Here is a 22838-nt window from a genome sequence, read left to right as displayed (position 1 = left end):
GATTAAAGGCGTGCGCCACCAACGCCCGGCAACTAAAGCATTATTATGGCAACATTTAATTTTTATTTACAAAGCATTTTCATGTTCAAATATTAAGGCATCATCAAAATAGCCTGCAATGAGGATAGAACAAAAGGTAACCAGTGTTGCAGATGAGGAAAAATAACAGACTCTCTTACGGTCCCCCCACGCCCACCCCCACAGTCCCACTCAGAGCTTTCCCAGATGTTTGACAGTTTGCATTCTGGTCAGATACTCAGAGCCCTTTGATCTATATTTCTAGCTTACATAGAATTATCTTACCTTGCCCCCAGATTTTAATAAAAGACACTAAAACTGTAATCATGTTTTATCAGAAAATCCAGCATTTAAAAGATGCCCAAGATAATAAACATGTTTGGATGTTGAGAATATGACAAATAGTGTTGGTGTCAAAGTTTGTAGCAACACAAACAGTATCTCAACCTTCATTTCTCACCTTATTACCTTGACTGAGCACATACTGAACTGTTTCTACTATCCATTTAGTTCTCAAGGTGTCATTTCACTTAATAATGAAAAAAACTAAATGAAGCTCAAGGAAATAAATTAATTAGACTCTAGAATCTGGTTTCAAATCCAGGATTGATAATATTTTATTGGTTGAAGTATTAAGGCAACTCCACATAGTTAAAAGGGAGGTTTATTTTGTGGGGCAACTTACAAGTACAGGGATAGGTTACAGGGTCCAGGAGAGGTGAAGTGTGTGTTCTCTGGAGAACTCTGCTCGGTCTACCTTCAGCATCCAGGATCCAGGAACCAAGAGAGCCGGCACATCCGGATCTCAGGTCTTAAGGGCTTCTGTCTAGGCCCTGCCTCATAGGCGTGACAGTTACTGGAAGCCTCAATGGGGTTAGTACCTCCAGGTCAAAGCTGGAACAGCTACCCAGTGCAATATTTCACCTTCTGAGACCATTTTTTCCCTTCTCAGAAAATGTGTAAGAAGGTTTAAGTTGATAATATTGTTTTTCTGTTTTTAGTAGAAGATGATGATCTTAAGTTTCTTTCATAAATTTTAGAAGTTTGCTTATTTCTAGATTGTTTTAATTTAGCCAGAGATCATAGGCCATTAGGTACTACAGTCCATCTACATTATCCAAGTGTCCTTGAAGTTACCCCTTTGGTTTGTTCTGACCCTTTGCTGAATGTAGGACAAATGGGATCACTTCCCCTCTTTAGAGCTGAGAACATGAGCTCAAGCATTGAGCTGTTTTGTCTGGTTACAGACACTGGCAAATTTAGCTCTCTGCCATCTAATATGCATATTCCAACAGCAATGCTGAATTTTTTAAACACTAGAGAAATTGATCTGTACTGTTTTCTACATGTCTTTGCATTGGCCTCGAGATACAGTGATAGTCTATCAATTCAGGGGCCTTGTTTATAATGAGAACCAACAAAATGAACACCCCAAAAACTGCTTGTTAGTTTAGGATTAAAATAAATGTTGCAGTCCCTCCAAAACTGAAATGCTTGTCATCTCAGTGATAGTCCTGCTTAGTAAGAAATGATCAAGATTTTTACATCCTAACCTTTTCAGCAAGATTTAATTCTTATTTAAAATTCTGTGTAGTAATTTCACCATAATAAACTTAAATGAACTAATTCTTAAGATACAGTATTTGCTGCCTGCCCTTTACTGTCTTAATATTTTTTTCTAAAGTTCAAGAACCTGGCAAAACCCATGTTAAAACACAGTGTATTTGTGTATAGAGATATTCTGTCCTGCCATTTTGACTTCTCAGCATCACACCATTATCACAGTGGAAACACTGCTTAGTATTTTTAAATGAAAACAGCTGTTGTTATAGTAACAGAATTCAGATTTTCAGAATCAATGCTGAAGGTCAGTCTTTTGCTTTTTTTTATTATGTAAAAGAAAAGGATAGAAATTATTCCAATTAACAAACATATATTATGCATTTACATGCAAATTTTCACACATTTTTAAAGAACCGGGGAATAATCTACATTTATATATATTCATATATACAGATTTTAGAACTATATTGTGCTGCCTTTTATAATGTTCCTTCCTATGGCCATCTTTATGCAAGGTAATTTTCTATGGAGATATTATTTCTCTGAAAAGAATTTAAATAAATGTGGGCATTGCTTTATTATTTATTTCTTATGTGAGAAAACAGAAGTGTGTGTATACGCATGAGTGTGGATGTGTATGGATAGTGTATATGTGTGTGGTGTACGTAAATGTGTTACTTGTGACTGTATGTGTGCATGTGTATGCGTGTGCGCGCGCGCGTGTGTGTGTGTGTGTGTGTGTGTGTGTGTGTGTGTGTGTGTGTGTGTATGGTGTAGGTATGTAAGACAAATCTTAAGAGGTCTTATTAATAAATAAAAAAAAAAACTGGAGCCAGATACTGGAGTGAAAACTTTAAGATCAGAGGAATAGGACAAGCCACAGCCAACTCTACCATACCAATTCCACAGCCTCCAGAGAGACCTACTTCCTGTATACCCACACCTATATGCCTCTCTGTCCCTGCCCTCTTACTTCCTCTCTCTGCCCAGCTACATCACTTTCCTCTTTCCGCCCAGCTCTATCATTTCCTATCTGTCAGTACAGACCTCCAGACCTCTATGGTTAACTAGTGCTGGAAATTAAAGGCGTGTGCCACCACACCTGGCTCTGTTCCCAGTGTGGCCTTGAATTCACAGAGATCTGGATGAATCTCTGCCTCCCAAATGCTAGGATTAAGGGCATGTGCTATCACTGCCTGGCCTCTATGTTTAATATAGTGGTTGGCTTTTTCCTCTGATTCTCAGATAAGCTTTATTGGGGTACACAAATAAAATATCACCAAATAAGTATCTGGAAATCTTTTTTCTCTAGTATCTAAGAAAACTGTCACACAGGACTTACCCCCTCTGAGGACTGGATGGGGAGTGGGTGGGGGGAAGGTAGGAGGGGTGGGAGAAGGGGAAGAGGGGGAACTGTGGTTGGTATGTAAAATGAAAACAATATTTAATAATATAAAAAAAACTCACAAAGCTCTGGATACAACCTTATCTAGTTTTGGAATTTGACTTGGTTCCAGGGTACAAAATTATTTCAAAAGAATCAAAAAATGGATGTCCCAAAACCCAATGGTTCTTGACAAGTCAGCGTTTCCAGAACTGGAGGAGTCAGACTGCTACACTGGCCCTTTCAGCAGAGCCAGGATTCACCAGTGAGTGCTCATCTCTTTTCTTCTATGTCCTGGCTTTGTACTTCCCATTACCTCAAGCACGTTTATAGAGGAAAAATAACTGAGGACATTCCCGTTGGTCACCACCTAGGTTGAGAATGTATCATTGTATTATAATTTATATTTAACTTAGGTACAGCACTAAATGAACATTTGATTCTATATTTAATTTCATAATTCAGAGATGGTCAAGCCATGATTAAATACTATTCTATAGGCTGGTAACTTAGATATTCTTTTGAAGTAATAACTATGTAGGCATCAGAGATGGCTCAGCAGTTCAAAGAACCTGATACCCTCACAGAGGAGTTTCTGGCACAAATATGGAGGCTCACAACTGTTTGTAACTCCAGTTACAGGGTATCCACAGCACACACATGGAGGCTTATGAATGTGTGTGTTTCAAGCTATAGGGTATCCACAGCACATACATGGAGGCTCAGGACTGCCTGTGACACCAGTTACAAAATATCCAATACATCTCTGACTTTCTCAGGCACCAGGCACATGTGTGGTATATATACATATATGCAAGAAAATGCAAATACACATTAAATAAATATTTTAAAAATTATTATAATAGAAAATAATTCATTTAAAATAGTAATTGCAACAATAATAGGATTGCTCCTAACAATAACATTAATTAATGAATTACTGAAACTATAACTTTACTTAAAAAAATTCATTTAGTATTGAAGTGGTTTATTCACTCTTATTCAAATACAATAATTTAGAATTTCTTTAGAGAAGACTGTCTCTAACTTTCTTGTCTTTCTCTCTCCCTCTCCCTCTCTGCCAAGCCTTTTTCTTTCTCCTTGCCTTCCTTTATATCTGTTTATTTGTCCATGCTTTCATTCTACTATGATTTATTGAGTTTCTACAGGCCATTAATTGAATTATAAGGTTCATTATGGCACAGGTTCTGCCCTCTGCCTTCATGATCCTCCTAGGCTAATGCTATAGACAAGAATGAAATTTGTAAAGCTAAACAAAAAAAAGGTAAATATAGAGAAGGTGAAATATTCAATATTCACAAAATATTGTTGTAAAATTGTAAAATATACAATTTAGTATGGGACCAAGGCTATGGAGCCCACAGATGCCATTCTGGATATCTGGATGAAACTTTATTCTGGGATGTGGGAGTTGATGGAATTATAGACCAATCTCTACCACAGCCAAACATCAGTTAGTTTCTCCTCCTTAAAACATTCTATTCATTTTATTATTTAATCCTGGAGACACATATAAAGCCATCCTTTCTAATTCCAGCTTTGGAGAAATCAGGGCAAAACAGAGCATGGACTCCCCTGTATAGGGAACTCACAATCCAGGGAACTTCAGCTTTCTGTTGTACTATCACAGGGTCTTAAAGATCTGTGGAAACAAGGTGAAGCAAAATGTTCTTCTCGTTCTTTGAAAACTCAAGGAAACAGCTCAGTCTTTGAAGAACACTAATAAAACCAGGGAAACATCTGGCTTATATCTCCCTAGTAGTGTCCCACTTCAACTTATCACACAATTCAGTTTTTGATTATTTTCAGGTTGGGCCACCCTGCTGTCACCCTGTGTACCTCCCTCACCCCCACTCCTTCAGGCATCCTCCTGTGACGCATACAACTACACCAGCCTTGGGCCCATGATTCAGCTGCTCTAGTGAAGCTCCAGCTCTATCTTTACCACTTTTCTCTTCTGCTGACCTATCGTGCCCCTAAGTTTTGCAGAGCGTTCTTCTTCCCATCAATCAGTCTGCCTACATATCAGAAAATTCTTGTTATTGACCCTTCCTCAAGTCACTCACTACATCATTATACTATTACATGTTCTTCACATAAACCAGATGGAATATATTTATTTATTCACTTGTTGATTATACCACCTACTTAATTCTTCCATAATACAACCTCCTCAAAAACTGAACTCATCTGCCTAAGAACTACTTGCTCTGGTTGGCTTAAATCTCATGGTGAAAAAAAGATTGGTAGATTTTCTTTCTGCTAACTATATTAACCAAGACTCTGAACTTAATGTATCTGAAGACAGAAATAAGACACATAATATTAAACACTGAGGAACTCAAAATGTAATAACATGGGCTACTGTACAGATTAAAATAAACAAGGTTGGGTAAAACCTGTTAAGAAGACAAAGGTCTCAAAATCTAGGCCAGGAGCACTGACACACAGGAACAGGGTAGTAGCTCCATGGAGATGGTGCTTCCACAGGAAAGTTATTTAGCTTGGTAATCTTTTGATATGGAGGGTGAGGAGGAAGCAAGGGATAGAATAATTAATACTCCAGATGAAATGTCTGACAGAAAGATGGTTCATCATTCATAGAGATAAAGTGCCTGGAAGCAGAGAATGTCACCATCTAATAAGTTCCAGTTCATTCCACTGCTTAGAGACTCCCACTACATTATAAAGTAAACATTTAAACAAATCTATCCTTCTCATTGTGAAATCCCCCTTTGCTTTTCATATCATCCACACTCACAAGGCTTCTTGTAAAATGAATTGCTAAACAGTCTTATTAATAAAAAACCTACAGCCAGATATTGGGGTACAAACTGAGAGATCAGAGGAGTAGAAAGAAGCCAGCCACATCCTCAGCCAAAGAGATCTTCTTCCTGTCTACCCACTCCTATATGCCTTTCTGTTCTGCATCTCACTTCCTCTCTCTGTCCAGCTACATCACTTCCTGTCTGTCTGTACAAACCTCCAGACCTCTATGGTTAACTAACACTGGGATTAAAGTTGTGTGTCACCATGCCTTGCTCTGTTCCCCAGTGTGTCCTTTAACTCATAAAGATTCGGATGACTCTCTGCCTCCCGCATGCTAGGATTAAAGGTGTGTGCTACGATTGTCTGATTTCTATGTTTAATATAGTGGCTGGCTCTTTCTTCTGATCCTCAGATAAGCTTTATCAGGGTGCACAACATATTGGGGGACACAATATATTACCACAGCCCCTTGATACTCTTTCTACACAGGGACCTTTTGTATCAGGGAAAAGAAAAGGGGAACTATGGGACACCACTAAACTCTGAAAATTGAGTAAGATAGAATGGAAAGTGTTGTGTGGGAGATAATCTCAATTTTTAATGAAACCTATTTGGAGCAACATTGCTTGAGGAGGTACAAACCCCAGCCAGTAAATGGTAAATTTTATTCTTACTCTATGATGAACAAGACATATGAGAATATCAAGACCTCTTTACAAACTGAAAGAAGATGCTAAAAGGAATATTTGATCATTCTCTGCTTTTACTGTATTTCTTTTCATCTGTCAGTTGATTTTTTGTTAAAAATGATGACTCTTACCCTAGAATATTTTACATTCACTGCCTTTGATTACGGAGACAGAAAGATGGGTGTTACCCAGGAATTTATAATTTTGACTAGATTTTGTGTTCTATTCTAAATATTAAAACCAATCCCTTCATCCTAACAGCTTTATAATAAACAATAAGGACACCTTCTTCAGCAATGCTACTCGAAGCAGGATAGTTTATCACATGCTGGAGCGCACCAAATATGAAAATGGAATATCAAAAGTGGGTAAGAACATTATTTTACAGACATAGTTTAAAATATTAAAAAAGATATACAGAGGTAGAGTGTTATAACAAATGAAATTTGATACTTTCACTCATTAATTATGAGATGTATAACACATTAGACACAAATTATGTGAATATTTTATATTGCTACTTTTCATAAAATTATTTTTGAGGGCATTTGGCCACTGTATCAAATGTGAACTATGCAAATATTTAAGAACAAAATTTATCCTAAACTAATACAGTTTTTAATTAAAGGATTTAATTTTATTTCTTATGTGCTGTATGTTAAACACTTTATGACACAGATTTTATACACAGAAATTAAAATTAGTTTCTAGATCGAATTGGCTTTGAAAGATCCTCATGATTCAATAAGTAAAGAAGAGCAATTTACAAAACTATTAGTCTAGTGTGATTCCATTTTCTTAATACATAGAAATAAAAATAAATGAAAGTCTAGAAGAATATGTAAGTAACCTAATGAGAGATTGTTTCTGGAATATTAAATGGCCACTTATTTTAACTTATTAAATTTTGAAACTTTGTGTCATTTGATGGGGTTAACATTTTAGTACATATGTAATATGAAAGAAAATTGAGAGGTGTGCAACTAGAACAAGATGAATAAAATTGAAAGCCTTACATAGAATTGAAAACAAAACAAAGCTAACATACACATTGACAATTGTGAAGCTTAATTGAAGAAATGAGGAAATCAGTTAGCCAACTGTTCTAAATTCTTCAAAGTTCAAAACTGACAACCCATTGGAATCTATTACCATCATTTCCTGATTACGCTAGGATGAAGAACAACACTAGTTTAAAAAAATAGCATGTTTCATGTTTACTTTGTAAAGAAGAATCTTCATGGTCTAGTTTTTTCTGACTAACAATTCATTTGTAACTGAGCAATCAAAATAGTTGCCTTAGACACTAAAACTTTACCCAAAACAATGAAAAATTTTCTAAAGAAACAAAAATTAAAATACCCAGAACATGAGCTGAAATTTTTCTTATGATGGAAAATTGTGCTTACACAATTCAATGACATTTTAAATTATTTTTTAAAAGTACCATATTCTTTTTGGGAATATGCTAAACACAGAAGAACAAAAATAAAATAAAAAGTATTCCTAGTCACAGTTATCAGTAATGAATTTATAGAAAAAATGCATTATTTCAAAATATAAATGTGTATTGTATATGCATTTCTACTTTTAAAACTATTTTCTCGTCATTATGTATCACATGAAAATAAGTTGCAAATTCCTGTAGAACAGTCTAAGATAAGCACTCACTAAACTACAATTATTTACTGTGCACTTTATATAATTTTGTTTGCAACATTATAAAAGGTTCCATATTTCAGGTGTACAAATATTTCTTTCTTGCATGATAATAAATAACATTGTAACAAACGTTGCTCTCCAGAAAGTTTTTCTCATTGCTCATTCTCAAAAGAAAATCTCACAGTACCTTCACCAAGATGACAGATTTTAGTGTGACATTTTACATCCTTTCAATTTAGCATAAACAAACATTTCTTGATCCAACAATATTTTCTGTCAAATGTCAGGAGTAGAAAATTCCTCTTTGACTAAATTTTGTTGTATTTGGTGGGGGATAGATAAAAAGGTTTTCTTGGTTCATGTGATCCCAAGAAGTGGAAATTAACAGTACACCACTCATCATGGTGTGATTTGGTAAAATGAAACCTTGTGTTGGCGTCTTGTAAACAATGTGGCAAGGACACACACCTAGGCTGAGTACCAATCTCTTTTTCAAAATTACTATTCCTATAGTTGACGTGGATATGGAAGTCATTTGAATTGCTTTAAGTCTTAAAATAATTCTGTGCATTAATACATGTTTTAAGGGAAAACCTTCATTGAAATTGACTCAGATCTTTGTTCTATTTCTAGGTATCCGTAAACTTATAAATAATGGCTCATACATAGCAGCATTCCCCCCACATGAGGTAATTTTGAAAGATATTTTCCATTCAACAAAACAAAATATTTTCATTCTCGGAGACAGTATTAGTTACTTTTTGTTGTTGTGATCCAACACCACAACAAGTAACTTATGGAAGAAAAGTTTATTTGGGCTTCGGTTTCTAGGGATTAGAGTCCATGACCAAGTACAATGGCAGCAAGCAGCAAGAATGGTGGCTAGAGCAACGCAACAAGAACTCACTTCTTGAGCAGTAAGAACCAAGCAGGGATAGGAACTAGGATGAGACCATAAACTCTCAAACCCCATCTCTCCTAGCCATACCTCCTAAACCTCTCCAAATAGCTCCACCAACTGAAGGCCAAGTTTCCAAATGCCTGAGACCATTAGAGACATTTCTCATTGAAACCATGACAGTGCCTGAACAATTTCATTCATTTAGATCTGTGTACTCACATCTAGAACAGTTCACCGAGACAGTATTACCATCCTTTAGCCTCACAGTGGCCCATCAACTCCAAAACATGTCTACAGTTTTCCCTATGGGAAGAACCCCAGCCTCCCCCAGAGCAGTTTAATATCCTAACTACTCTCTGTTCCAACACAATACATCATGATTCATCCTGCTTGAAATGCCCATTCCTTCCGAATAAGGCAGGTTCATGACTTGTATTCACTATTTTAGAATACCTGAAAGTCAAAAACAAGACCACAATCAAAACCTCCATGCATTACCTACCTCACTTCTAGACAGATTATTATCTTGCTCCAAGTTTTAACTAGAAAGATGTGGATGGCCCTGAACAATGAAAAGAGCATCTGTTGAACACCTCCTTGGCCCCTGCTATTCACACCCTTAGTTTATTTTTTTTAACTGTGTCACATCTTAAAATAAATTAGAAGTTTTACTTCTGTCCTTTCAAAAACCATCATTCCTTGATTTCCAAAGTTAATGCAATGAGCTCAAAAGTTAATGCATATGAGGAATTTGCAGCCCCATATAATTGTTAGTAGATAAAATGAATTGGAAATGTTGTATTTGTCAATGAGATAAGTATGGACTATCTCTCACTTGAAACAACCCTGTGGTACTGACAATAAGATTAATTCCATTATAAACATATATAATCCAGGTACAAGAAAGTAAAACGTCAAAGACAGTTATAAGCATAGGAAGTGTTATTGATCTTCATGAAATACCCACTTACAATAAAAAGTTAGGAATAATAATCATGAGCATTTTTTTCATATATTTCATGTGCTGAACCAGCACATGTTTTACCATGATTTTGCCTGTGCAGAAAGAAGTAAACATTATTCTCTCTTTAGATATAAAGGAACACAGCTTAGAAAAATTAAACACCATTTAAAATGGTGGTAAACTAAAGTGATCAGAGAAGCACAGCTAAGGGAGTCATTTAACACAGGAAATTTGGCTTGTTCTCTTGGGCACGGTAATTTTCTCTGCATAATTAGCTTGTACACTGATAGTTCACTTGAGTTTCTCATGGGAAATTTGGTAGCTGTCATAACTGGGTTGTTGATGATAGTCTTTTTAATTTATGTATATAAAGTATTTGGAATATAAATGTATGTCATGAATATACAAAAGAAATAAAAAGTATCATTGAGTACCATTGTGTACTGTAAATATACAAAAGATAATTGAGACACAATGAAATTGGCTAGGAGTTGTCTATTGATTTGAATTGCTATTTACTCATGGGAGAAATGCAAGATTTACAAAGAAGAAAATGAAGTCAATGGTATTAATATATAGTCTAATAAGGATATTTTAAAGCATATGTCTTCCTTTTTGATTGATTCCTATATTCAGTCTCATAATTTTTATTCATAGTTGAGAGTTTTTTTTTTTATTTTCTTACAAAAACGACAATAGCTAGAGGAGCATGGCAAATCCTTCTAGGGAAAACGGACAGGAAAAGGTAAAATCAATAGGCCAAACGTATATATGTATGAGAAAACTTTGTCCAAGACATGAGTCAAATATACAATTCTTTCAAGGATGGATCATGGAGGAAGGTCAATCCAAGGTGTGATTAGGGACCACTGACAATATGTGAGCCTTCAGAAAGGCTCACAAGTGCATGAGTAGGTCAGAGCTTTCTCTTCACCCAGTTCTCCCTTGCAGCTCCCCTCTTGTCACTGTCAAGCTAGAGCGGTGTAGTAGTCGGTGTTAAGTGCAGGTTGCACAGTGGTGTCCTAGGTACCCTAAATTTTAGCATCTAGAAATATATATGGTCTGACCACTAAATCTGGGTGAATGCCATATATTAGAATTATTAGCACTGACTGCAAAAGAACAGCAATTTTGCTATTCATCCTTTTGATAAGTATCAGGCAGGCAGCAATCTAGTTTCAAGAGCAAATACTATTCCAAGTGGATGTTCTGCACTTGAAATCAAGATGGTTTTTCATTTTTTTCTTTGGCTTCCAATTATTAAGTTTTAAAAACTTGGGCTATCTTAGGGAGGATATCTTGGGCTTGTACTTTGAATGTGTATCACCCTGTCCCTAACTATTTTTTTTCTATTTTATTAAAGTGTCAGAGATGGCATGAACATGTTATCCCCTTGCAGCCTGAAGACACTTGCAAACCAGATCTCAAAGTTTCAAGAAAGCTTCATAAATAATCTCATCCGTGGTGATTAGGGAACACTCAACCATATGAAGGCCATTTGAAAGAAAACATTGTGTTTTAAATGCTTAAATTTTGAAATATTAAAAGTAAATTTACAAGACCCTAGGATCTAAACACATAGGTGGCTCTAAAGGTCATGATCCCATTCGTTTTAAGCAAATATTTGTTCTCTTATAATCTATAAGTAAAAGAGAACTTTTCTGTATCTAGCTCACTTCTTAAATCTAAATGGTATTCAATTTATCAATGAAAGATTACAATAATTTTATCATTTTTAATTAAAAGATCCTGATCCAAACAGTGAAATATGAAGTCTCATTTTCTCATTTACTTAAGTAAAATGGGCCCAAATTATTTGAAAAATTATTTAAAACACTATTTTCACAGAACTATCATATTTCCAATGATAAAGGTATTTACCATTCCAGTAGTAAGCTTGAGTATGTAACCTCTAATTATTTTATATATTGATACATTTCCTTGTTAGGGATAAACTAATTCTTATTCAGTTCAAAGTTCACTAAGAAAATGGATTCTGATTTACGTTGTTGTATCTCTCTCAGGGAGCCTATAAGAGTAGCCTACCCATCAAAACCCATGGACCGCAGAATAACAGGCATCTGTTGTATGAGCGCTGGGCACGCTGGGGAATGTGGTACAAGCATCAGCCTCTGGACTTGTTCAGGTGCTGTAAATGGACTGGCTGGTAATAATGAGAAAACTGGTCTATTGCCATTTTCCTAGCCTTGAAATTATTTCTTATCACAGCTATTTCAGTTTAGAAACTCTCTACAGAAAACAACAACAACAACAACAAAAAACACTGCATGACTTTTCAATGGAAGGAACTCAATGCCAGGAATTGGTTATGGAGTGAGTGTGAAAGGTAATAAAAGAGTCTTTAAGTCAATCAGAGATTGATAGCAAGAGGAAGTGACCAGCACCCTGGAGGGGAAATGGTGCCATATGTAGTACACACCCAAAATACCAGGTTCTGAGGAATACTAGGGGGAGGAAAATTATCCTGGATTGTTTATTTGTTCTTCATACTTCCAAGTCTTCTAGTATCTCATTGCTCAATTTCATCATAAGCATTTTACAATGGAGCTAGAACAATGGACTACCTTATGAAAAAAAATCAAAACAAAGAAGCATTCAACAGATATGAAGGCAGATAGGAAAACAGATAACATATCACCTGTGTGTATGTGGCAGGCTGTCAGTATTCACAAAGAATTAGTTCCAGAAACTCCTCTCAAATGACACACTCCATGGTACCCATATTCCTTTTATATAGTGTGTGTTTAGACATAACGTACATATATACTTCAGCATACTTTCAATCATCCCTAGAGTTTTCATAATAACTAATACAATGTGAATGTTAGGGAAATAGTTAATATGTTATATTATTTAGGGATGAATGGCAAAAATAGAACATGCATGTTTAATGAAGACACAACTTTGATCTATGGATAGTAGAATTTGTAGGTGTAGAACTTGGTAATGCACTGGACTGGCTATATGTGTCTTCCAAACAGATGTTCTCTCTATTTTTGTGAGCACTTTCTATTGAGTAGTTGCTCTTAACTCTATCATCTGTCTGTCTATCTATCTATCTATCTATCTATCTATCTATCTATCTATCTATCTATCTATTATCTATCTATCATTTATTTTGAGACAGAGTCTCACTGTGTATCCCTGTCTGCCCTGAAACTTACTGTGTAAACAAAGCTAGCTTTGAACTGACAGAACTCTGTCTGCCTATGCTGCGATAAAAGGCATACAGCATCATGCCTGGATTCAGTTTTATGTTTGGAGTATTTATATTTGAAATTTACATAATTTATTTTAGTGCAGAAAACATTGTTTATATAAAAAGCATGAAATGAATGTTAATACTATTCCGATTTGCTAGCTAATGATGAATATCTATAGGATAAAAGAAAAACACATATTATTAAGCTATATGTGTTGATATTTTTATCTGTTTACAGAATATGAAGAATAGCTCACAACTGTATTAGTCAGTGTGTCAGTAGAATACAGATCACTGAAGGAGTTCTTGAAGGGAAATCAGTAAGAAAGAAGATACAGAAGTGGGAAGTGGGATCATGAAAGCCAACACCTAATGACATGCTCAGGGACTAGTAAAAACTAGAAGTGATTATTAAACCTTATCTTAAAGACATAGGAGGAGGAAGGACTTGCCAGAACCAATTAATACTAACCCATAGAAGGAGGTAACAGATACAAGCTGTGACCTGAGGAAGAAAGCAGTTGTAGACAAACCACGACCCAAGAGAAAGGAAACCATCTACCATATAGATCTTGAAACCAACAAGCCTGTCTGGAAGTCAGAAGTTTTGAAAAAACAGAGTGGATAAGGTCCACAGTGGTGAACTCTGTGGGTCACAGGATAGTAAGTGGAGTAAGCACTTGGAGATACACAGGATGAATACTCAGCAAATGTTAGTTGTTGAGTATATCCAGAATCAAGACATTTTCTTACTATGTCAACCATGACAAATTCCATTATTCTAATGTATTAAAGTAAAGCATTATTATTTTTGAAATCTGTGGGCACAATATAGTAAGACATGCTGGCTCATAAAAATGTTTTTTAGGAACTAAGATGATAGTTTTTGAGTAGCATTTCAGTGTGAATTACTTTTTTTTCCCAAGGCAGGGTAGTTTTGGTGCCTGTACTTGATCTCACTCTGTAGACCTCAAACTCACAAAGATCCACCTGCCCCTGCCTCCTGAGTCCTGGGATTAAAGTTGTGTGCCACCACTGCCCGGCTGAGTTACTATTCTTATCTACAGGCAGCATTGCTATTATTGCTTCAGGTAAATTAAGCAAGCATCTTTTATGAATAAATGGGGTCTCTATTACAAACATCCAGGGCTCTCCAGCTACTATTGTTTGACTACTCACAGAGATGGGTAATTTTCCTGTAAGAATATGTGTTGGTTAAAGTGACTAAGCAATAATGCATCATGAAAGACCCACCAGAAAAGGGTATACAGTAAAGGAGTACAGGTGATATGTCAATGGACAGCACTGCCTAGGAACTTAGTTATAGCTAAAACTGAAGCAGTGATGTGGAGGACATTCAGCTTCAACCACAGAAAGCTATTGTGGACAAAGCACAATTTTCAGAACTTTTAACTCTTTATAGTTAAGTTGTTCATGAGTCTTTCTGTGGCTTCCTTTCTATAATAAGAGCAGGATGGTATGTGACAGTTGGGTTCTTTTGATCATAGCTGATGGGATTTCCACAGGCAAATCACCATTGTCATGTCCAGTATAAAAATACCTTAATGTGATGTATGTGTCAAAAGCTGTCAATTCATCTTTTTTTTTAATGAATTTCTGGAGATGCGGTTATATTGTTTTGCTATTTTAAAATTGATTCAAACACTTAATAGCTAAAGCTTATTTAGTTTCAATCTAATTTCCCATGGAAACTATTTTAGATCCAAAGGAATACTTTAAAAAATCAGCAGCTGCAAAAACAGGGATATGACATTTCAAACAATTCTAATAATTGGTATGAAAGGGATTTAAACTTAAAAAATAAAGTTGTTGAAATAAATGATTATTTCTAAAGTTATAGATACCAGGGTTTACTTGGAGATAGAAGTTATTTCAGCAAGGGATAGATCATCAACTGAAATGTCACAGGGGGAGCTTTAAATAAAAGAGACACAAAGAGAATGGCCTTGGTTGAGCAGTAGTGGGGAACTGCTGCAATAGTATCCCTTTGTTCTCTTTCTTCTGCAGGATTTTGTTGTACCTCTAAGGAATAATTATTGTAGATAGTTGCAAATACCGGTGTTGCAGGGCAAGGTCATTTTTGGCCATTTTTCTTTGTCTGCAGCTAGCTTCTCCACCCCCTGACACACATTGAAGCCTGCTTTGACTTAGAACATATTTTAGCCTAATAATATTAACTTACATTAACTTCAACAACAACAACAAAATACCAGGTTAATGCATTAGTGTCTTATGAGCAGGTCAGTCCCTGCAACTACTCTCCCCATCCTCATAAAGATATCCCATTGTTCACAATGCAGAAAGGGAAGCCTTGTTAATGAAAACTAATAATTAAATTTTCTTCCCAGCAACAATCACTGTGAAGCATCAATCTTTAACAGTGTAGCTGTGGGCAGGGTTATGTTAACTAACCAGCTTTAGAAAATGGAGACCTCACAGGAGTAAGGAAATCAGGGAATGTAAAATTATTTCTATCAGCCCTTTATAAATTATGGAACTATAAAAAAGCAACATTGGAGTGAGTGAAGCGAGAACAGCTGAGTAGATCTTAGAACTGCCTCATTAATCTGCCACTTTCATATCAACTGAAGACTAATAAGGTTTTAATTCCTTTAGTTTCATTTGCTCTTCTAACAGTGGTTGGTAATGAAGCAATAAATGCACAGCTCTCACTTCAATGGGCTTAAATGTTGTGAGTGTAACACTGAATTGTGGTATGAAGGAAAGTTATAAGGCATCATGTCTGATGACACTAAGGCATTGGAACAAGCACAAAACACCTAACAAGGGTTAGAGAGTAAAGCTGCCTGGAAGAAACAATATGAAGAAGAAGACAAATACCCGTTACAGGAAAAGGGAAATGTTTTGTTTTAGTTAGAGGCCAGTGGTAATAAAAGGAAATGTGCTTCCGACAAGCAGAATAAAGCTTCAGTGGAAGAAGGTGAGATATAACCAGGCAGACTGTAGCATAAGCATGTCAGTGTCTCAAGTGGAGACACATCTTGCCCTGAACTGAGAATCCAATCAGATGGCCAACTGATTTTTTTTTTCTCTTCTTTTTATTCTCAGGAAAACATAGCTCCATTAAAGACTAAAAAGGTATACTATTAGGAAGATGGAGAAAGGCAAAAATTGGGTTATGAAAACTATTTTGAGAAAGTTGGACCAGAAATAGGTACTGTTGAAAGTTGGTCTTATACTGTCCCTTTAGTGGCCAAGTTTACAGAAACACATCATTGCCATTGTGAGAGTCATTAACAGCCAGCAGGGTCAGATACCCTAGTATTGCTGACAAGTACATGGACTAGAGGCCTCAGTTTACATCTGATATCGTCACTAGTTGTGGGATTGGAGATTGTTGGGTCATTTATGTTGCGTTAATTCAAACTGAAGACTGGCTTTCTTGTGCAGGCTATACTTTGGTGAGAAGATTGGTTTGTACTTCGCATGGCTGGGATGGTATACTGGCATGCTGATTCCTGCAGCGGTTGTTGGCCTGTGTGTTTTCTTCTACGGATTAGTTACAATGAATGAAAGTCAAGTAAGGTGAGCTATGAAGAGACTTCTCCAATTTATTTGTCCTGCTTTGTAAAAGTACAAATGCCTATGCACAGTGGAGATAAATAATAGGACTGCAGTGTCTGTGTTTTGTTTTGTTTTTAGTATAACAGAAGTGCTATTAAAATGTCATTTTTATAGTTTTATGTGCAAATTCTTTTGAATATGTCCAAGATTGAGTTCTTATCTCCTTATTAAAGATATTTTTCCAATATGGATTAAATAATCTAAAAATATCAGCAAACTGGTTTTTAGCAAAAATAAACCATATCAAAAATGTGATCACAGTTTAAAGAAGAGTGACATAAAATTAGAAAAAGGAATGAATTATTCTTACAAATAATGCATTGTTTTTCACAAGTACAACATTGAATTTAACTCTATATAATCAAATTCAAAACACAAAGAATACCTTGTTGGGGCTCAGCAGTTAAGAGCCTTACTCTTTGCAGAGGACCTGATTTGGGTTCAACCACCCTAACTCTAGCCCCAGAGGATCTGACACCATCTTCTAATGCCTCTAAAGATGTCTACATGCAGATGGTACATATGCATACACTCAGGTTCATGTACATACACATAAAATAATTAAACAAATCTTTAAAAAGAGAGATTCCTTTATCAAAACTCAGCATTTTGTTCTCCTTTTCTTAATCTTTTTGCAATGACCTGGCTACTAGGAAGTACATATTAACAGCTATTGCTGATATAAAATTGTATATATTATCATAAATGTTAGTTTCCCTGTATTTCTCTTTAAAATATTAAAATATATATAGTATTTTTTCCTGGGAAAAAAAGTAACTCCATTGCACTGGAGTTGACTAATCAAACTCTTTGATTTGAAATTTCTGAATTCTCTTGTTTTTCAAAACAAACACTGTAGATAGAAACCATATGATCTGATCACAGGCTTGTTTCAGGATTTTACAGAATCATTCTGATGCTGAGAGGCAACATGATCCTATATAAACCTCAGCTTTGAGACCTTACTCCTTCTCTGCTTCTTTGGGGGATTTTCCTATATACTATTCAATAAGTGATGTGGCTCAGAGGAGAGGCTGGATTACAGTTAAAGGTGTCCTGGAAAGAAAGCCGTTCTTTTGCAATGAATGAACAAATGGAAGCAAATTCTTTCTAATGATAGACAGAAAGGGAGCAGGTCCAATAGGGAGAGGAAGTGGGAAGGAGATGGGAGGGAGGGAGTCCAAAGAGGAGGGAATGTGAGAAGGAGCTGGGAGGAGTGGAGGGATGGGAAACTATAATCAGGATATATAGTCTGAGAAAGAATCTATTTTCAATAAAAAAAAAATATTGGAAAATAATCACTCAATAGTTACTGCTCAGATTAGACCCATGGAGCACATTGTCATAATTTCAAAACTTCATAAAGTTTTACTATGAGATACAGACACCTCCCTCCATCAAAACAAACATAAAAATATGCAAAAGTAGAAATGCACAAAAGGAAAGAAATTTACTGTCCCTATTGACCAGTGAGGGGACTTTGGCTTCTTTTGAATACATATTCTTTAACCTTTAGTACAAGGAGTGTTTTAAAAGGCATTGCAAACTCTTCAGTTACGTGCTTTTGGTATTATATTACCACTGCTGCTGTCACACTATAATTAAGATCTTGTCAGACTTTCTATTCTAAACCAAGATAAGCAGCACTGAATATCTTGACTTTCAAAATTTTGAGACTGATATTTTTCCATTCAAGGTGCCAGACATTGTTGAGTCCTGGCTGTTATCTTGGTGGGCAGGCAGGGAAAAGACTGTTTTGCTCTGTGTTGATTTGTATTACTATCTTATTAAGCTCCTTTGTGTTTGTTACAAAGTAGTGAGATGATAAAAAGCTGGAGACATGAGTTTGTTTATTTTGGATCTACAAAATATTGACAACCAAAATACAGTCATATTTATTTTTGTTTGTATTTTTGCTATCATTTTTACCTTTTATTAAAAATAGATTTTTTTCTCACATAATATATCTTGATTATGATTTCCTCTCCCTCTACTCCTTCCAGTTCCTCTTTGCCTCCATTCCTTCTGGAGCATCCGCCTTCTGCCTCTCATTAGAAAATAAACAGGCTTCTAAGGGATAATATATTTTTAATATAATATAATAATGAAGATAGAAAAAAACTAACACATTGCAATAGGACTAAACAAAACAAACAAACAAATGAATAAAACAAAACAAACAAAAAGGAGAAAAAAAGGAAAAGAGCCCAAGAAAAGGCACAAGATTGAGGGATCCTGTTGAGTTAGAGAAATTTGTTTTCATGGTAATCTCCATCCTCTCTCTTACAATCTTTTATCTTCTCTTCCACAGGGTTCTCAGAGCTTTGAGGGGAGGGATTTGATGATGGTATTCTGTTAGGGCTAAGTGTTCCGAGGTTTCTCAGTCTCTGCATAATATCTAGCTGTGGGTCTCTGTATTTGTTCGCATCTGCTGCAGGAGGAAATCTCTGATGATGGCTGAGCAAGGCACTTATCTATGCTTATAGCAGAATGTCACTGAGAGTCATTTTATTGCTACTTTCTTTTCTTTGTAGAACATTAGTATTTTGTCCCTGGGCCATCTAGTCTCAGGTTCTTGGTCATCTAAGCATTGTCAGGTATGGGTTCTATCAGAGAAATGGATGAGATCTACATGAACAACCTGGATGTGAGTGGGGGTAATGAAGGGCAAGGTTTAGGGAATGAGAGCTTAGGGAAACAAGAGATCCCAGGTGGATCAAAAACAGAGAGGGAGAACAAGAAATGAGACCATGATAAATGAAGACCACTGTAGCTAGAGTTTTTTCTTTGGGTCCCACCAAGCCCCAGCAGTCTGACAGCCCACTTATAAAATAAACACAGACGCTTATATTATTTAAACTGTTTGGCCTAATGGCTCAGGCTTCTAGCTATCTAATTCTTACATATTAAGCTAATCCATTTCTGTAAATCTATACCTTGCCACATGGCTCATGGCTTACCGGCATCTTCACATGCTGTTTGTCATGGTGGCGGCTGGCAGTATCTCCTTCCACCTTCCTGTTCTTTCTTTTCTCCTCTCTGTCAGTCCCACCTATACTTCCTGCCTAGCCACCGGCCAATCAGTGTTTTATTTATTGACCAATCAGAGTAACTTGACATACAGACCATCCCACAGCAGACCACATGAGAATAGGAAGAAGCAAAGTGCTAGAGAGGTCCACAGAAATCCACAAAGATACCTCCACAATAGACTACTGGCAATGGGTGAGAGAAAGCCTGAACTGACCTACTCTGGAGATAGGATGGCAAAACACCCTAAATGTTGAGCTAGAAATCTCATCCAATGACTGAGGGAACTGGATGCAGAGATCCACGGCCAGGCCCCAGGTGGAGCTCTAGGAGTCCAATTGGCAAGAAAGAGGAGGGTTTGTATGAGTGAGAATTGTTGAGACCAAGATTGGAAAATGCACAGGGACCAATAGCCAAACGAATGGAAACACATGAACTATGAACCAATAGCTGAGGAGCCCCCAACAGGATCAGGTCCTCTGGATAAGTAAGACAGTTGATTAGCTTGAACTGTTTGGGAGGCATCCAGGCAGTGGGACCGGGACCTGTCCTCAGTTCATGAGCTGGCTGTTTGAAACCTGGGGCTTATACAGGGACACTTGGCTCAGCCTGGGAGGAGGGGACTGGACCTGCCTGGACTGAATCTACCAGGTTGAACTCAATCCTCGGGGGAGTCTTTGCCCTGGACAAGGGAATCCGTGGCTGATATGTAAAATTAAATTAAATTATAAAATAAAATGTAAAAAAATAAAAGTCAAACCAGATATTGGTTGGTAACACCCACAAGCTTTGTGCCACCATTGCACTAGCATATCTTACAGGCAGACATCATTGTGGATCAAATGCTTTGTGGCTGGCTTGGTGTTTACCTTTTTCCTTTGATAGCATGCAGAGTACCTTTCTATACCATAGACTCTAGAACATAGGGGTGAAGGCTCTGTGTAGGCACCAGCTTGGTTTCTTCGTGTTCAGTGAGTTGTGTGGGTGATGTATTCAGCAATGGGACAGGACTTACTGTCAGTTTATGGAGAACAATCTATAGTCTTGGCAACAGCCTGGGCTGTTGTGGGGTTCCAATGGGACTGCTTTGGCCAACAACATAATACCAATACTGGAAGCCTCATTTGGTGACAAGAGTCATCCAGTTAGGCCTCTGTCTCCCCATTATTTGATGATTTCATTTAGATTGCCTTCATATGTGGATATTTACAAAGCTTCTACTATATTATTTCTATACTGGCCCTCAAATAATCCTTAACTTTAGCTCCTTCTCTCCATATTCCCTCCTTTGTCCTCCTCTTCATTTCCCCTTCCCCCTTGATCCTCCCATTCCAGTCCCCCACCCCACCCCTGCCCTGCCATACACCCATAACTATCTATTCTATTTCCCTTTCTTAGGAGCTCTATCTGTCCCCATACTCCCTTAATCCATACCTAACTTCTGTTTCTCTACAGGTTATAGCTTGGTCTTCATTGACTAAACAGCTAAAATTCACATACCAGTGAACAGATGCTACATTTGTCTTTCTGGGTCTGGGTTACCTCACTCAGGATGATTTGTTTCTCATTCAATCCATTAACCTGCAAATTTCATGATTTCATTCTTATAACAGCTGAGTAATATCCCATTATGTAAATGTACATTTTCTTTATCTTTTATTCTGTTGAGGGACATCTTGGTTATTTCTAATTTCTGAATATTACTAACAGGCCAGAAATGAACATGGTTGAGTAAGTGTCTCTATAGTAGGAAGATGTGTTCTTTCAGTATATGCCTGAGTGTTATAGCTGGATCTTGAGGTACATTCCCATCTTCCTGAGGAACCCCCACACTAATATCCATCAATTTTGCACACCCACCAGAGATGGATGAGTGTTCCCGTTACAGCATGAGTTGTCACTTGTTTTATTCGTCTTAGCCATTCTGACAGGTTTAAGATGACATCTCAGAGTAGTTTCAATTTGCATTTCCCTGATGACTGAGGATGTTGAACATTTTTTAAGTGTTTTACAGCCATCTGAGTTTCCTCTGTTTAGACCTGTAGCCCCATTTTTGTAATGGGGTTGTCTTTGTGATATCTAATTCTTTGAGTTGTTTAGAAATTTTTAGAGTAGTCTTCTATCAGATGTTGTGTTGATGAAAATCTTTAACTATTCTGTATTGTCTGGATGACAGTGTCCTTTTCTATGCTTCTCAGTTTCATGGGGTCCCATTTATTAACTATTGATCCTAGTTCCAGTGTTAATGGGGCTCTGTCCAAAAAGTTGTCTCCTTTGCCAATAAGTTCAAAGCTACTTCCCACATTCTCTTCTATCAGGTCTAGTGTGTCTGGTTTTGTAGTGAGGGCTTTGATTCATTTGAAGTTGATTTTTGTATAGGTTGATTAATATGCATGTATTTGGAATATTCCAGTTTTACCAGCACCATTTGTTGAAGATCTTGTCCTTTCTCCAGAATGTGTCTCTGTCCTCTTTATCAAAATCAGGTGCCAATGGATGTTTGGATTTATTTCTAGATCTTCATTGATCAATGTGTCTGATTTTGCACCAGTATCATGCTGGTTTTATTACTTACTACAACTCCATAGTACAATTTGAGATCAGGGATGGTGATACCTAGAGCAGTTATTCTAATATTCCGGATTGTTTTAGTTATCCTATGTATTTGTGTTTCCAGGTGAAGCTGAAAATTTGTCATTTTAAATTTTCTGAAAAATTGTGTTGAAATTTTTTGTGTAGGATAGCCAGTTTTACTATATTAATACTATATTAATCCTACTGATCCATAAGCATAGGAGATCTTTCCATCTTCTGATAGTTTTTTCAATTTTTTTCTTCAGTCTCTTAAAGTTTTTATCATATAGGTCTTTTATTTTTTTTGGTTACAGTTACCCCAAGATGCTTTATTTTTATTTGACATTATTGAGAAAGGCATTGTTTCCCTGATTTCTTTCTTGGTCCATTTGTCATTTGTACATAGGAGAGCTACTGATTTTTGCAATTATTTC

General features: G+C 36.5%; 1 pseudogene; it reads left to right on the top strand.

The window, feature by feature from the left end:
• Positions 1-13446, top strand: part of LOC143272640 (anoctamin-3-like) — a 152030-nt pseudogene extending 138584 nt beyond the window's left edge.
• Positions 13447-22838: the final 9392 nt, after the last annotated feature.

The sequence above is a fragment of the Peromyscus maniculatus genome, chromosome 4 (genome assembly GCF_049852395.1).
Source record: "Peromyscus maniculatus bairdii isolate BWxNUB_F1_BW_parent chromosome 4, HU_Pman_BW_mat_3.1, whole genome shotgun sequence".
In the NCBI taxonomy this organism is placed as follows: domain Eukaryota; kingdom Metazoa; phylum Chordata; class Mammalia; order Rodentia; family Cricetidae; genus Peromyscus; species Peromyscus maniculatus.
Note: the sequence above shows the minus strand (reverse complement) of the source record. Positions and strands in the feature narration are given on the sequence as shown.